This window comes from Mesocricetus auratus, unplaced genomic scaffold (genome assembly GCF_017639785.1).
Source record: "Mesocricetus auratus isolate SY011 unplaced genomic scaffold, BCM_Maur_2.0 Super-Scaffold_100041, whole genome shotgun sequence".
Lineage (NCBI taxonomy): Eukaryota > Metazoa > Chordata > Mammalia > Rodentia > Cricetidae > Mesocricetus > Mesocricetus auratus.
In genome coordinates, this window is record NW_024429218.1 from 6,203,852 (window position 1) to 6,221,446 (window position 17,595).

At 40.6% G+C, this 17,595-nt stretch overlaps 1 long non-coding RNA gene across 1 annotated transcript; it reads right to left on the minus strand.

Annotated features, from left to right (window-relative positions):
• Positions 1 to 10: 10 nt before the first annotated feature.
• On the minus strand, positions 11 to 16,949 carry LOC121135721. The gene is made up of 5 exons (XR_005872823.1): positions 16,858 to 16,949; positions 5,545 to 5,672; positions 2,798 to 2,960; positions 2,036 to 2,230; positions 11 to 229 (listed from the first exon to the last, which is right to left on the minus strand). It is a non-coding gene; the product is annotated as an uncharacterized LOC121135721 (long non-coding RNA).
• Between the last annotated feature and the right edge of the window lie 646 nt (positions 16,950 to 17,595).

Genomic DNA, 17,595 nt, shown 5'->3' on the forward strand with positions numbered 1-17,595 from the left:
GCCGGGCAGAAAAGTTCAAAACTGGTTTTATTTGGGCTTCAAATATGTCAGTGTCATAAAAAGTGACAACCAGAAAAATGATTACATTTAAGGCAACAGCAATCGTGGGTAGCAGTGGGAGTTTTAAACTTGAAGACACGTCGACTTGAATTTCTTGAGGATGATCTTTTTAAGAGGATCGTTTTGTTGTCAGTCCACGTACATTCAAGTAGGTCTGAGGTCGTGAGATCTACAAATCAAAGGTAATCCAGAATGAGTGTTTGGAGATGGGAAAAGCAGGGTGTTATGTTAACAGATAATTTAAGTGGCAGCTGCAAGTGTTCTTTTAATCCTTCCACCTTAAGTTTGAAATGTTTAAAAAGATGTTGGAGCAACGGCTCAGCGATTAAGAACGTATTTGCTGCTCTTGTAGAGAAGCCAGATTGGGATCCCAATACCCACAAGGCAGTTTGCTAACTCTATGTAACTCCAGTTCCAAAAGAGCATTGCCTTCTTCTAGTCTCTGTGGACATCAGGCACACATGTATAGCACATACTTACAGACAACATAAAAATAAGTATTTTTGGAAGTTAATCATTGGGGAAACATCGAATCTAGCAATTACTTAAACATTCACATAAAAGAAACAAAATCCATGATGTAGTTTTCTTAAGAAGTGCTGCACCATGTCTAAGAACTGTGGGAAGAGCTTAGAAATTACCTCTTTATTACAAGTCCATATTTAACTCCGTATGCTAAGGCCTGGGAATTCACCAACCAAAGTAATACACATCGTCTGGTGGTCATGGCTCAGTGATGTGCGTGGTGTGCTGTAATGGGACTTATAAGTCTGGTCAGTTATGGCTTTTTAAATACTCAGTTCAACAAATCTGAGTGGCTGCCATGTTTCAGATACTGGACAGGGTCCTGTAACTTGATAGCAAAATCAGAGCATGCTCATGTCCTGTTATAGGAACCGCATTTGCATGAAACCTACTGCCATCTTCAGCACGTTTAAAAACACAGCAGGGAAACTGAGCAGGGCGCTATGTCCTGGGGAAAGGGCGTCGTTCTGCCCATGGCAATCACTGCTGTATTATTTAGACTGACTGCTTTCTTCACAGGAAACTGTGGTGGCTCTTAAGCACTTCATTTCTCCATTAGCCCAAGTCAAATGATTACTTACCTTTAAGTAAACACTTTGTCAGCACTTCTGAAGTTTAGCATTTGAAGGAACTGCATTGTGAAACACTTTTGAGAAGTGCAAATATGCCATCTAGTTTCTATGCATGGAAAAGATGTAGTCTCCATTATAGTCAGGCCTCATGTTATGTGCAGTTAATTTATCCTAAAATTATCCATTTCTTTTGGGTCCAGAGGCAATTTTTATGTTCAGGTTTATGAAATATGCACAACTTTCCACCCAAGGTCATCCTTGTAACCTTTTAGGGATGCTGGGAGCCCATTTCTGCCTCCCAGCAGGTGGCAGCAGATGAGTACTCTGTAAGGTATGGTAACTTCACCCTGGTATTCCGTCCTGGTTAAGATATTGGCTGAGGCAGGCTCACCATTCTTACTGAGAAGGGCAAACAGAACATTCATGCCGCCCACCTGGGAGTTGGTATCAGCTTCCTACCTGCTTGGGAGAATATACTTAAATTATATAGCTGAATTTTATTGTGTAGTTATGTTAATATTCTTTTCCATTTCATTCTTTTTCCTTCAACCTTATTATGGCATTCTGTATGGGACTTTTGCATCTGTATTTAGATGAAAACACTGTTCATATCATTAATCAATTATTACCCGTCAACAGTAGCTCAACATTAATGGGTATAGTTTAAGTATTCTTATAGACATATTATTTTTAAAGCTTTTAATAGAAAAACAGAGAGAAAAAATTAAAGCATCCAAGACAGAGGAAGCAATCTGGGGCATCAGATAAGTAAATGCACTGCTAAATTCTAGTAAAACCGATAGAGGAATGGTGATAAAGAGACAAATTAGTCACATCTGGAGGATTTCAACACTCCCCTACAGGCATAAGACACGAACCTTCGACTGATTCCATGGCAGAGCATGGCTGTAGTGGCTGGGGCCATATTTGGTTGTCACAATCAGGGCATGCTGTTAATGGAGTCGGTGAAGCCAAAGAAGCAGATAAACTTTCTGTCATGTGCACACCTGTCTTCCTCAGCTTTGCTGACCTCAAGTATCAATGGCCCTATGCTCGAGAATTCCTAGCTAAAACTGCAAAAGAATATTACAAGTTAACTTAGACCAATAAAATCGGATAACAATAAATAAACTCATTCACAAACCAAAATTGGCTGAAAAGGAAATAGAAATTTTGAACTAATTTTTAAATAATTTACAAAACAACTTTAGGCCCAGATGGTTTCACTGGTGAAATCTGTAAACAGTTAAAGAACATGTGATGTCAGTCTTACATGAATTTGGAAAATAAAAGGGAATAATGACAGCATAATCTTACAAAATCTGAGATGTTAGAAAAACATCACCGGGGGGCAGGGCATGGGAGGAGGGGAGGGAAAGGGAGAGGAACCTGGAACTGACTTGTGAAGCAACCTTGTTTCTTATCTAAATTTAAACTGGAAAATAAAATTTAAAAAAAGAAGAGAACATGGGGAAAAAAAAAGAAAAACATCACCAACAAGCACCATGTAGAAACAGATACAGAATTCTTACACAAAAATAACAGCAGATTGTAACATCAAAATAGAAAACAAAAATATAACAGGCAAATGGAATTTATTCCAGAATGTAACTTTCACCCAACATAAATAAATCAGAGACCTGATGGCACAGGCCTGTAATTCCAGCTTCTCAGGGCTAAGGCACAATCACAAATTCATGGCCAGCTGAAGTCCAATCAGGTACTTCGGGAGAGAGACAGACACTCCATCAACAATGAACCCAATATCTGTATTTCTAACTCATGATGAAAACAACCGTAGAGCTAGAAAAAAGAGAACTTGGTTACATAGTGACATCCATTAATGACCAGGGACCACCAGCATGCGTATTCACCAATAGTCTGTCCTAGGACTGGCAACAAAACAAGGCTGACTGCTCATACAACTTCTATTGAGCTCTGTTCTAGGTTCTCACAGGTCTTCCAAAGACAGAAGATTAGAAAGGAAGGGAGTTAAACTACTCACAGCTCAATGTAAACAAGGCTCAGTTACTTGTTACTATAGGCTGTGTGTACAGAATATCTCTTAATTCTGCTGAATTAATGTTGCATCGTAGGGTAGAAGCTGTGTAAAAGTATTTCTACATGCTAGCAAGCAGCAGTCAGAACATGAAATTTTAAAACAGTAGCACAAATACTTTTACATGCTTTTAATGAAAGATTCTAGATTCTGAAACTCAAAGCTGCTGAAATGAGAACATTGAAATAAACAAAGTGATGACCACATTTCAGGTTGTTGGCCTCAGAAGTTCAGACTGACACTGAGGAGAAAAAAGTGTGGCATTGCTAATACTAGTTTCCAGCCGATTGCACAGCCTGGTTCTGCCCTGAGCCTGAAATAGTCTGGAAACACCTGGAGCTGACTGTTTTACCTCGGATGGTATCCCAGAAATAGAATTACAGCATATTTAAAATTCACAAAGTTGTGTCTTTTTTTTTCATTCCTTCCCACTGATGGCTGTAGTTGACAAAAAAAGAAAATCTGTTTCTTTTGATGAATTTAGTAAATAGGCAGAATGTAGATGACATTTGCCTGATGGTATAACAAAAATTCATTGAACAGTGCTGACTTTGGGGAAACTACCATTTGCAAACTACATTCTGGTTGACAGTATAACTCATTGTGTTTATAGAGAGGCATGATTTCAAGGAGGAAGCCCCTAGGATTTCCTCTGCTCACTTAATCTCTCTGATCCCATTATTCCAACAAAATACTTGAAATTCATTCTTAAGGAAAAATTGCAACATCCAGCTTTGTGCTCACCGAATCTCTTCCAAGGATTGATGATTTATGATTTGGTTTAATAGATCTGTAAGAAGATTTGGGATTATAAGTAATTCTTAATGTTAAAAAGTATTTTCTGACTCTCAAAAAGGTTTTATGTGCTTATTGTTTTGACTGTCAATCATGCTTAACTTAGCAAGATTACTTTTCAAATTTCACCTTTAAGAATATGAGTGTGTGTGCACATGTGTTCATGCACACATGACCAGGAAACTTCAGAAGTTAGAAGAGGACACCAGATCCCACGGAACTGGACTTGCAGGCAATTGTGAGCTACTACATGGATTGCTGGAAATTGAAATAGGTCCTCTGGAAGAACAGCCGGTGCTTTTAACCATTGGGCCATCTCTCTAACCCTAAATTTTACTTGGAATAGCATTCTGAAGATCTCTTCATTTCCTTCCCTTCTAAAAAAGCATTTTTGAGCTGTTATTTCAGTTTCTGTGTTTTGCACTGTTCTAACTTATGCTAACTTCTAATCATCTGAAAACAATTCTGCTCTTCTAGTACAATTTTCTGCAGTCTCTGGGGATGCTTTCTTTTCTGATGCCTCCTATTGTGAGTCTGACATTGAAGGGGAAACTAAGTGTGACTTCTTGTTTACAATTTCCCAACTGAGGACTGAGTTATGGGATGGCCACCATACTCACAGTATCCTACTATTAACTGTTCCTCCCAGTATCCTGGTGAAGTAGCTGCTACTAGAGTCCACATTTTATGTGAGGAAGCTGCTGTCCATAGAGATTAAGCATTGAACCCAAAGTGTGTGATGGTTATCAAGCCCAGGCTCGTGTTGATTACATTACCCCATATTTGATGTTTATGACATCTCATTTGACTGTGGGTTTACTAAAGTATAACGAAGCTGCTTTGATCCCCTAATCGTGGAACTTCAGCATGATCTTTCTATGAGACGTCATTGACTATAACAGTACCAAATTGGCAAATTTTCCAATGTTGCTCAAAATTCCCAATGATGGTGCCAGTGAAATCATTCATATGCAGTTACTGATACTAGCTAGGGTCAGGCCTAAATATGTCAATAGAGAGTAACTAAAGGTTTTTTAAAAAATATTTTTAAAAAGAGGATCCACAAAAGATTATAGGCCAAGGTATGGTTTTTAAATGTAAGGAGTGAAAAGACTTAAAAGGACTTAAAGTGATTCACTCATAGAAGTTAAAAGGTAAGAGATGAAGCTTTGCATCCAGAAGGTATATGGGACAGAGGTCGCACACTTTCCACAGGAAGGAAAAGAGAAGGAAGTGAATTGAATGGCAGCAGGTGACTATAAAGACAAAGGGAGACCATCTGGATGGTGGTGGAGGAGTGCAGGGCCAGTAAGATTCCACAGTGAGCAACGGGGGCAGCTGGTGGTTGGACTCTAGAAAACCCTGTAGCAGACGCTGCTGTTTCCTTTTCCAAGCAGGAAACTCATTGTTTTTTCCTGTAAAATCAAACTGGGGTCTACTGTGGAAGAAATGAACAGTGCCTTTTAGGGACAGACTGCAGAAACAAACCTTTACACATAGTGCTATTATGGTTTGGCAATAGAATTTGCTTACCATTTTGGATCCGCAGAATCAACATCTCAGGTTGCAGATGTGCCTATTCCTTGGTTCTACCCCAGACTCACTGAAGCAGAAACTCAGGGTCACATGTTGAGTATATTCACCCCAAAGCTCAAGGCCCCCTGGATATTAAGAAAATTCACTGAAGCCTTAGTGACATAAAATCATTGAAAATTACAGTCCGACATTAAAGCAATGACAAGGGTGTGATAGGATGCCATCCGGGCATTTAAACACGATTCCCTGAATCCTTTTGACAGTAGGTAATGTCTGTGACATGTCAGTGGGAAGTCTGAACATAAAATTACTCTTTAGCCTGGGGGATGGCCTGCGAGTAAAGTCCTTCACTGTACTGTGTCATTCAGACCTGAGTTTGGAGCCCCAGTACCCACAGGAAAGCCAGTCACAGAGTTGGGGAGATACTCAGAGGTTAAGAGCACTTGCTGCTCTTGCAGACGACCTGGGTTTGATTCCCAACACCCACATTGTGGTTCACAGCCATAACTCCAGTTCCATGGGTTCTGATGTCCTATTCTGACCTCTGTGGGCACTAAGTAGACTGATGGGTGGGCGGGCACTCACGCGCGTGCACACACACACACACACACACAGACACGCACGCTCGTAAAACACCCATACCTGGCACATGCATCTGTATGCATGCTCCCTCTTGTTTATCTTAAAGATGTTGTTTCCACTTTCCTTTAGGAATTTATTTTGTGGCCAGGTGGTTGTGGTGGCGCACGCCATTAATCCCAGCCCTCGGGAGGCAGAGGCAGGCAGATCTCTGTGAGTTCGAGCCCAGCCTAATCTACAAAGCAGAGAACCCCTGTCTTGAAAAGCCGTGTGTGTGTGTGTGTGTGTGTGTGTGTGTGTGTGTGTGTGTGTGTGTGTGTGGTTTTTTTTTTTTGGTTTTTTTTTTTTTTTTGAGACAGGGTTTCTCTGTATTGTTTTGGAGACTGTCCTGGAACTAGCTCTGTAGACCAGGCTGGCCTCGAACTCACAGAGATCCGCCTGCCTCTGCCTCCCAAGTGCTGGGATTAAAGGCGTGCGCCACCAACACCCGGCGTGGTTTATATTTTTAAAAAATATCTTTTAAACAATGATTAAGAAAAAGAGGAAACAAGGAAGTAGAGTGGGAATAAGAGAGAGAAATTCAAATGGCCCCAGTTTGACCAAAAGAGAAGAAATGGAAATCATACTTGATGGACTGAGTTTGCCTCACAGAGACATGTTCCTCAGTCAGTGACTTGCAGATGGAGCCCACTGTTTGAGGAGAGTGTGCCTTCAGAATGCAACTGCCGCATGAGTATCCAGTCCTGAGGCCTCTGCTGGTGCGTCCACTAGAGACTCCGTTCTTCCCTACACACCCCACGCAGTCCCCAGAAACCAGCCATGCATACTAAACGCCACTGCAGCCTCCCAGCATCAAGCGAAATGGTCCAAACTCGTCTAAATTGTATAAACAATTCAAAACAAGTTACTTCACCTCCATTGTCCCCCTTTCCCCTTTAAAACCCGCACTTCCTTCCCTTGGATGGAATACTTGTTTGCACCTGTCTCCTGGTTTGTAAATCTGTTCTATGCCAAAATTTAAAAAAAGTCTTTTATTCCAGCTTAGTTTATGATTTCTTTGTAAATGGGAGAAAATAACAAACTTTCCAAAGTCCCATTTAGATATAACATTCTTACTCACCCCCCAACACCCCTTAAAATGTTTGGTTGCTAGGAAAAATAATAACACAAATGAAAGTCCAGAAGCATCACAAACAGCTATCTCGATTCCTCCCGCATGGACACAGAACAGAAACCCACTTAACTTGTGTTCAGCATTGGAAGAGAATAAAGGGAATAAAAATTTGAGAGTGATTGAAAAATCTTACTGCAATACTACAATTTGCTCTTTCAAGTACATTAGTTACTAAAATATTAAGTATGCTAAATATATTGGGGGAAATGACTTTAAATTTACATACGTTTAAATATCTTACTCCTAGGAAGGTTATTTTAGATTACAGTTGTTTATTTGCATGAGTGTGTGTGTGTATGCACACACGAGAGAGCACTTTGATGTGAAAGACAGACGACACTTATGGGAGGCAGTTCTCTCCTTCACCAGGCAGGTACTGGGAATCAAGCATGGGCTGCCAGGCTTGGTGGCAAACGCCTCTAATAGGCTGAGCCACCTCACTGCCCCTCCCCAGAAGGGTTCTTATCTTACATTTTTGTTATTTGAATTAATAACCCAGCTGATAAATAAAGCAAAAACCAAACAGATTAGAGTTTTGTTTTTGTTTTCTATTGTTTTGTTTTCCAAGACAGGGTTTCTCTGTGTAGCCCTGACTGTCCTGGAACACACTTTGTAGACCAGGCTAGCCTCGAATTCACTGAGATTCCCCCTGCCTCTGCCCTCTGAGTGCTGAAATTAAAGGCATGCACCACCAGTGCCTGGCCAGATTAAAGTTTAATACCTACCTTCCTGCCGGCCTATCTACACTTATACTTTGAATGATAAGATTATATTTTTTTTGACAAGGATCTGTAGCGCTGATAATACATCAGGGCACTAAAAACTCAGAGAATTGGGACCAGCAAGACAGCTCAGCCAGCGAAAGTGCTTGCCTCCGAGTTTGAAGAGCACACTCAATCCCTGGAGCCAACACAGTGGCAGAACAGAACTGGACATACATGGTGTCCTCCTGCACCCATGTGTGTAACCGCTGCAGAATATTTCCTTACACTGTGCGAAGATGCGTCACCGTGATTGGTTAATAAGGAGCTGAATGGCCAATAGCTAGGCAGGAAGAGGTTGGGCAAGATTTCCGGGGACACGGATGTTTCAGGGAAGAGGAAAGGCAGAGATGCCAGCAGACCTGGAGCAGGTTGGACGTGCCATACTGAGGACAGGTAACTGAGCCACATTGCAGAATGTGGATTAAATTATAATTAAACTATAAGAACTAGTTAGAAAAACGCCTATGGTAAGGGCAAACTTTCATAATAAGAAGTCTCCATGTTATCTGCAGGCTGGCAGTTCTGATGAGAAAGCATGCTACATGTTAATATGGTACAAACACGTGTGCAATTGCACATACACACATTACATACTAAATTTAAAAATTTAGCAAATATTGTTAAAATGTTCCAAACAGACCACATTTCTAGTCTCTAATAAAACAAGATCAAGATTAATACCAAATAATTAAACAGGGGGTGGTGGTGGACTCATCATTTGACAATATAGTGTGTGTGTGTGTGTGTGTGTGTGTGTGTGTGTAACTGCAACAACAGCAACAAAAAAACCCCAAAAGTATAATTGTAGAATCTTGTGGGGGATAAATGAATATGAAATAATAAACCTAATGGAATGTGCACAGATGAACCAAAACCCAAATCATTATTTAAGTATTTCCATTGTAAAAAACAAATTGAATGAAATATTCAACACAAGAATTAGAAAAATAACTTCTTCCTTAAAAATTAAGAGAAAAGAAATAATCTCCCCCACCTGCCAAATTATGAGAAAAGTAAATATAGAAGCTCATGAATTAAGTGAGTCCAGGTGTGGCCATACATCCTAGCACTCCATGAGAGATTCAGTGAGGAGGACCGAGTCCATGGGTCTGATGTATGCAACAGACTGTCCCAGAAGAAGAGCAATGGAAACATAGGAAATATGAGATAAAAGCCATTGGTTAAAAAGTAGACTGAGGAGTTAGCCTTTGCAGAAAAAATAATACAAAAACACCCTGGAGAAAGCATGCGCACCCTAATACTAACACCAAGATATTTGAAATACCTTCCAATTCTTCTAGATAATTGAAGAGTGAGAAAGGTGGGAGAAATTGTATTTTTTTTAAATTATAAAGATTACCGCCTTCCAGGTCCCAACTTCCAGTGACCCCATCTTCAGGTGAGCTTGGGTCTCCGGGGCCACTCCCCATCCCCCTGCCCAAAACCCATGCCCTCAATCTTCCAGGGGCCGCTCCTGGCATCCAGAAGACCCGCCCACACAGGAAAGGCTTCAGCCTTTCCAGGCCCCAACCTCTGGCAACCCCAGCTTCAGCTTCAGGAAAGAAGGAGACCAGTGGAGACAGAAACACCCCCACCTGCACCCACTGGAAAAGGAGATGGGAAGAAGACAGAATAAGAGCTCACTCAGCAATAGAAAGACAAACATGACTCCACCAGAATCTAGAGAGCCAACGCCAGCAAGAAATGAAAAGCACTACATAGACAAAGCAGAGGAGACAGACCTTAAAAATTATTTTATGAAGATGATAGAGACCCTCAAAGAGGAAATGAGGAAATCCCTTAAAGAAATAGAAGAAAAAACCAACAAAAAATCCATGAAATGGGGGGAAAATTCAAGAAATAAATCTCTCAAAGAATCTAAAGCGTACCAAGAAAAAACAACCAAACAAATGAAGGAAACAACTCAAACAGTTGAAGGATTGAAAGCTGAAATAGAAACAATAAAGAAAACACAGAACAAGGGGATGCTGGAAATAGAAAAGCTGGATAAACGACCAGGAACTACAGATGCAAGTGTCACCAATAGAATACAAGAGATAGAAGAGAGAATCTCAGGTATTGAAGACTCATTAGAGGATATAGAGTCGCCACCCAAAGAAAATATCAAAACCGGGAGAGGGACCTCGAACTGACTTGTGAAGCAACCTTGTTTCTTATCTAAATTTAAAATGGAAAATAAAAAAAAAAGAAAAAAAAAGAAAATATCAAAACCAACAAATCCCTAACACAAAATATCCAGGAAATATGGGACACTGTGAAGAAGCCAAACCTGAGAATCATAGGTATAGAAGAAGGCGAAGAAATACAGCTCAAAGGTACAGAAAACATATTCAACAAAATCATAGAAGAAAACTTCCCTAATCTAAAGAAGGATATGCCTATGAAAATACAAGAATCTTACAGAACACCAAATAGGCTGGACCAGAAAAAGAAGTCACCTCACCATATAATAATCAAAACATCAAACCTACAGAATAAAGAGAAAATATTAAGAGCAGCTAAAGAAAAAGGCAAAGTAACACATAAAGGCAGACCTATCCGAATTACACCTGACTTCACAATGGAAACTATGAAAACCAGAAGATCCTGGACAGATGTCCTACAAACACTAAGGGAAGAAGGATGCCAGCCCAGACTACTATATCCAGCAAAGCTTTCAATTATCATAGATGGAGAAAATAAAATATTCCATGACAAAGCCAGATTTAAACAATATGTATCCATGAATCCAGCTCTACAGAAAGTATTAGAAGGAAAACCTAGACCCAACGAAGATAACTACACTCACAAAGACACAGGCAATAGATAATCCCACTTTACCAAACACCAAAAGAAAAAGGGAGGAGAACCTACACACAATAACTTCACTAACAATAAATCAAGCACAAACAAGAATCATCAATCAATGGTCATTAATAGTCCTCAATATCAACGGTATCAACTTGCCTATAAAAAGACACAGACTAGCAGAATGGATACAAAGACAGAACCCATCCTTCTGCTGCATACAAAAAACACATCTCAGCATCAAAGACAGATGTTACCTCAGAGTAAAGGGTTGGGAAAAGATTTTCCAATCATATGGACCCAAGAAACAAGCAGGTATAGCAATCCTAATGTCTAACAAACTAGACTTCAAATTAAAATCAATCAAAAGAGATGAAGAAGTACATTTCATATTCATCAAAGGAAAAGTCCATCAAGATGAAGTCTCAATTTTAAACATCTATGCCCCAAATTCAAAGGCACCTACATTCGTGAAAGAAACATTACTAAAGCTGAAATTGACATAAAATCTCACACACTAGTAGTAGGAGACATCAACACTCTACTCTCACCCCTAGACAGGACCTCCAGACAAAACTTAACAAAGAAACAACAACAACAAAAAAATACTAATAGAAGCTATGACCCAACTGGGCTTAACAGACATCTATAACACATTCCACCCAAACACAAAGGGATATAGCTTCTTCTGGGCGCCACATGGAACCTTCTCTAAAACTGACCACATAATAGGAAACATAGCAAATCTCCACAGATACAAAAAAAATTGGAATAACCATCTGTATCTTATCAGGCCACCATGCATTAAAATTAGAATTCAACAATAACACAAATCACAGACACCCTACAAACTCATGGAGATTGAACAATGCAAAATTGTGCCATCTCTGAGTAAAGGAAGAAATAAAAAAAGAAATTAAAGACTTCCTCGATTTCAATGAGAATGAAGTCACAACATACTCAAACTTATGGGACACTCTGAAAGCAGTGCTGAGAGGAAAGTTCATAGCATTAAGTGCCCACATGAAGAAAAGGGAGAACAGTCACACTAGAGAATTAATAACACAGCTGAATGTTCTAGAACAAAAAGAAGCAAATTCACCGGGAGGATCAGATGCCAGGAAATAATCAAATTGAGGGCTGAAATCAATCAAGTAGAAACCAGGAAAACATTGAGAAGAATCCATGAAACAAAGAGTTGGCTCTTTGAGAAAATCAACAAAATAGACAAACCTCTGTCCAAACTAACCAAAAGACAGAGAGAGAGCATGCTAATTAACAAAATCAGAAATGAAAAGGGGGACATAACAACAGACACTGAGGAAATCCAGAGAATCATCAGGGCATACTTTGAAAAATCTGTACTCCACAAAATTCAAAAATATAAAGGAAATGGACAATTTCTTGGATAGATATCACTTGCCAAAACTAAATCAAGAACAGATAAACAATCTAAACAGACCTATAACCCCTAATGAAATAGAAGCAGTCATCAAAAGTCTCCCAACCAAAAAAAAGCCCAGGCCTAGATGGCTTCAGTGCAGAATTCTACCAGAAATTCAAAGAAGAGCTAATTCCAATACTCCTCAAAGTATTCCACACAATAGAAGCAGGAAGCTCACTGCCAAACTCTTTTTATGAGGCTACAATTACCTTGATACCCAAGCCACACAAAGACACAACTAAGAAAGAGAATTATAGACCAACTTCCCTCATGAACATCGATGCAAAAATACTCAATAAAATACTAGCAAACCGGATTCAAGAACACATCAGAAAAATCATCCACCATGATCAAGTAGGCTTCATCCCAGGAATGCAGGGATGGTTTAACATTAGAAAAATCTATCAATGTCATCCACCATATAAACAAACTGCGAAAGAAAAACCACATGATCATCTCACTAGATGCTGAAAAAGCCTTTGACAAAATCCAGCACCCCTTCATGATAAAGGTCCTAGAGAGATCAGGGATAACAGGAACATACCTGAACATAATAAAAGCAATATACAGTAAACCAACAGCTAACATCAAACTAAATGGAGAGAAACTCAAAGCAATTCCTCGAAAATCAGGAATAAGACAAGGCTGTCCACTCTCTCCCTATCTCTTCAATATTGTACTTGAAGTTCTAGCTACAGCAATAAGACAACAAAAGGAGATCAAGGGGATACAAATAGGAAAAGAAGAAGTCAAGCTTTCACTATTTGCAGATGATATGATAGTTTACATAAGTGACCCGAAAAACTCCGCAAGGGAACTCCTAGAGCTGATAAACACCTTCAGCAAAGTGGCAGGATAAAAGGTAAACTCAAAAAAATAAGTGTCCCTATTATATACAGATGATGAAGTGGCTGAGAAAGAAATCAGAGAAACAGCACCCTTTACAATAGCCATAAACAGCATCAAATATCTGGGGATAATGTTAACCAAGGAAGTGAAAGACCTGTATATCAAGAACTTTGAGTCTTTAAAGAAAGAAATCAAAGAGGATACCAGAAAATGGAAAGATCTCCTATGCTCTTGGATTGGTAGGATCAACATAATAAAAATGGCAATCTTGCCAAAAGCAGTCTACAGATTCAATGCAATCCCTATCAAAATTCCAGCACAATTGTTCACAGACCTTGAAAGAACAATAATCAACTTTATATGGATAAACAAAAGGCCCTATTCAATAAAGGAACTTCAGGAGGCATCACCATACCTAACTTCAAGCTCTATTATAGAGCTATAGTCCTGAAAACAGCTTGGTATTGGCACAAAAATAGACAGGTAGACAAATGGAACCGAATTTAAAACCCTGATTTTAATCCACACACCTATGAACACTTGATTTTTGACAAAGAAGCTAAAACTATACAATGGAAAAAAGAAAGCATCTTCAACAAATGGTGCTGGCATAACTGGGCACTGGTATGCAGAAGACTGCAGATAGATCCATGTCTATCGCCTTGTACAAAACTTAAGTCCAAATGGATCAAAGATCTCAACATAAATCCGGCCACACTGAAACTTTTAGAAGAGAAAGTGGGAGATACTCTTCAATGAGTTGGTACAGGAGACCACTTCCTAAACATAACACCAGTGGCACCGGCACTGAGATGGACAATTAACAAATGGGACCTTCTGAAACTAAAAAGCTTCTGTAAGGCAAAGGACACAGTCAAAAAGACAAAAAGGCAGGCCACAGAATGGGAAAAGATATTCACTAACCCTACATCTGACAGAGGGCTAATCTCCAAATTTAACAAAGAACTCAAGAAGCAAGTCTCCAAAACACCAAAGGATCTAATTAAAAGGCGGGGTACAGAACTAAATAGAGAATTCTCAATAGAGGAGGCTAAAATGGCCAAGAGACACTTAAGAAAGTGCTCAACATCCTTAGCCATCAGGGAAATTCAAATCAAAACAACTTTGAGATACCATCTTACTCCTCTCAGAATGGCTAAAATCAAAAACACCAAAGACAATTTATGCTGGAGAGGATGTGGTGAAAGGGGAACACTCCTCCACTGCTGGTGGGAGTGCCAACTCGTACAGCCACTTTGGAAATCAGTATGGAGAGTCCTCAGGAAAATGGGAATCAATCTACCACAAGGCTCAGCAATTCCACTCTTAGGCATATATCCAAAAGTCCCAAATTCATACAACAAGGACATCTGCTCCACTATGTTCATAGCAGCATTATTTGTAATAGCCAGAACCTGGAAGCAACCTAGATGCCTCTCAACTGAAGAGTGGATAGAGAAAATGTGGTACATTTACACAATGGAGTATTACTCAGCAGAAAAAAAAATGGAATCTTGAAATTCGCAGGTAAATGGATGGCACTAGAAGAAACCGTCCTGAGTGAGGTAACCCAGTCACTAAAAGACAAACATGGTATGTACTCACTCTTATACGGATTTTAGACATGGATCCGGGAAGTGCCAGCCTACAATCCCATGCCAGAGAGTCTGAGAAACATGAGAGAGATATTCATGGTACCCCAGAGAAGAGGAACGAGGTAAGATCTTCTGAACAGATGGGGATCATGGTGAGGGGTGGGGGGAGTGGGAGCTGGGAAGAAGAGAGGGGAGAAAGGAAGAGAGAATAGGTCATGGGGGAACAGGAAGTTTGAGTGGGGGGGTAGAATAGGGGGAAGAGGGAATCATAGGTTAGAAGATAGATCAGGCACCAGTGAGACCTCTAGTGATCTAAAGGGATGACACCAACTGTCAAGCTAAGCAATAGTGGAGAGACCACCTCAAATGCCCATTCCTGATAAATGAACTTGATGTATATAACCATTCTGGAGCCTTCATCCAGTGACTGATGGAAGCAGAGGCAAACACCCACAGTTAAACACTGAACTGAACCCAAGGAACCCAGTGACAGAGAGAGAGGAGCGATGAGCAAATTGGCAAAAATGGGCTGGCAAAACCAGCAGAGACAGCTGATCTGAACAGGGTAGAGCTCTTGGACCCCAGACCGACAGCTGGGAGGCCAGCATGGGACTGATCCAGACCCCCTGAATGTAAGAGTCAATGAAGAGGCCTGGGCAACCTATGGGGCCCTGGGCAGTGGATCAGTAGTTATCCCTGGCATACAAGCAGACATCATGTGTCCATAACACAAAGAGGGATGCTCTCTCAGCCTGGACTCTTAGGGGAGTGCCTGGACCCTGTCCTGAGTGAAATGACAGACTCTAGATATCCCCTATGTGGATAGGGTGGGAGGCTGGGGGGGATGATGGGGGGGTGTGGGAAGAGGGGAGGGAGAGGGAACTGAGATTGACATGTGACAAGCTGTTTAAAATTTAAATAATAAAAATTTTTAAAAAGCTGACTGAAAAAAAAAAGATTACCATTCTAACAATATGGCAGGCAGGGTAGGTTATTCAGACCAGCCATTCCCAAGGGGGGCATCGTGGGGAGCACAATTTAAAAATGATGGTAGATGGCACATCACAACCTCTTTAAAGCAGTAGGACCCAGTAAGGAGTTCCAGCAAAGCCTGAATGGAAAGGGATGCCAAAGGTAAATTGCTGTTGTTCTGGGAACATTTGCTGAGCCAGGTAAACCCTGGCTTTAGTCCTTGTGGAGGGTCGACAACAAAAATTATAGCCCAGGGCTAATCCAAGGTAAAGATCCAAAAGGCAACTCTTCTCCCACAAAGCCAAGTTCATGAGGGCCATTTGCTCCGGGTAAGGCTGCCTTGTATCCATGTGTAGTTACCTCAGTTCCAGAAAAAGCAGCACTGGGAGATAAAAGTTGACTTGGAGAAACTGTTTCCTTATGAATATTTCAGCAATGACTGCACGCAATACTAAGGTGGTCTGAGACACCCTAACCCTTACCGTAAGCCTGAGTTTAAGGCGTTTCTCCATTGACAGTGTCTTTGCACCAGGAAGAAGAGGAGGCTTGGCACTAAGGGATTCTCAGAAATAATTTGCCGAGGTAAACCCAAAAGCAGCTAATAGAAGTAAGCATGTCACAAGGGACAAGTCCTGGAAAACAAGAAACAGCAGGAAAGCAAACAGCAAAACCAAATCTTAGAACAAAAAGAAAAACCTGAGACATAAGAATAGTTCAATTACTGATAACAAGTCTGCATACTGTAGCAATAAAAAGTAAACAGCAGGAACTAGGAAACCATAGGAAAGCAAACTAGCACAACTGTAAGAACTAAACAAAACTTCTTGAGATGCAAAACAACAATGAAAATACCAGCCTCGGATTTACCAACATGCAGGAAACATCTGAAAAGACAATTACAGCATTAGAAGACAGACAAGAAGGCATTATTCGGAACACGGAGACATGAACAGGTAAATGAAAACAGGAGTGTACGTAACATTGAGCTTAGCATAAGAAGCTACGTCTACTCAGAGCTCCAGTCCAAAAGGAAAGAGATGAGTAAGAGACAGGGATAACGGGCTGACAGCATTTTCCAAAATTAGTGACAGCACCCCAAACAAAGCACCCAGATGCACTCCATACCTGCAGAAAAGGAGATGCAAGAGGGTTGGGAACACGGACTGCGGAGGCAAAGGAACAAAGGCAAACGTACAACAGACGCACAGAAACACGTGATTGAGTGGACAGGGCTCCCGGAAGGAGTCGTCACCTCACTGCAGCATAAACAGCATACACGGCTGAAGAAGGAGACAGGCACGGAATAATGGCTTACCAGGCTGCATAATGGCTTCTCGCCCTGTTCTACCAGAATTAAACCACACAAAGTGGAACGTAAGAGATGAGAAAACACGCTTTTACTCCCAGCACTCGGAGGCAGAGGCAAGCAGAGTCTCTGTGAGTTCGAGCCAGCCTGATATACAGAGTGAGCTCCAAGGCAACCAGAGCTACTGAGGGAAACTGTGAAGAGGAATGATCAAGCCGAAACTTGAGTCTCTGAAAGGACTGATCAGTTCACACACCTGTAGTGAGAAGACTCAGGCACAAGTTACCAATATAAAAAATTAGACTATACTAGGGTGTGGCTCAGTGGTAGAGTGTTTGAATAGCGTACACCAGACACGGGGTTCAATCTCTGCAAAACAGATGAATAAAAACTGGGATGAGAGATACCATAATAGATGGAGTCATTATAGGCTTGAGGAGAGATCTGACGCTAGTGAGATCTCCAGAGATCTACAAGGATAACACCAACTGGCAAACTAAGCAATAGTGGAGAGACTACATTAATAGCCCCTCCTTGATGGTAAGGTAATGACTACT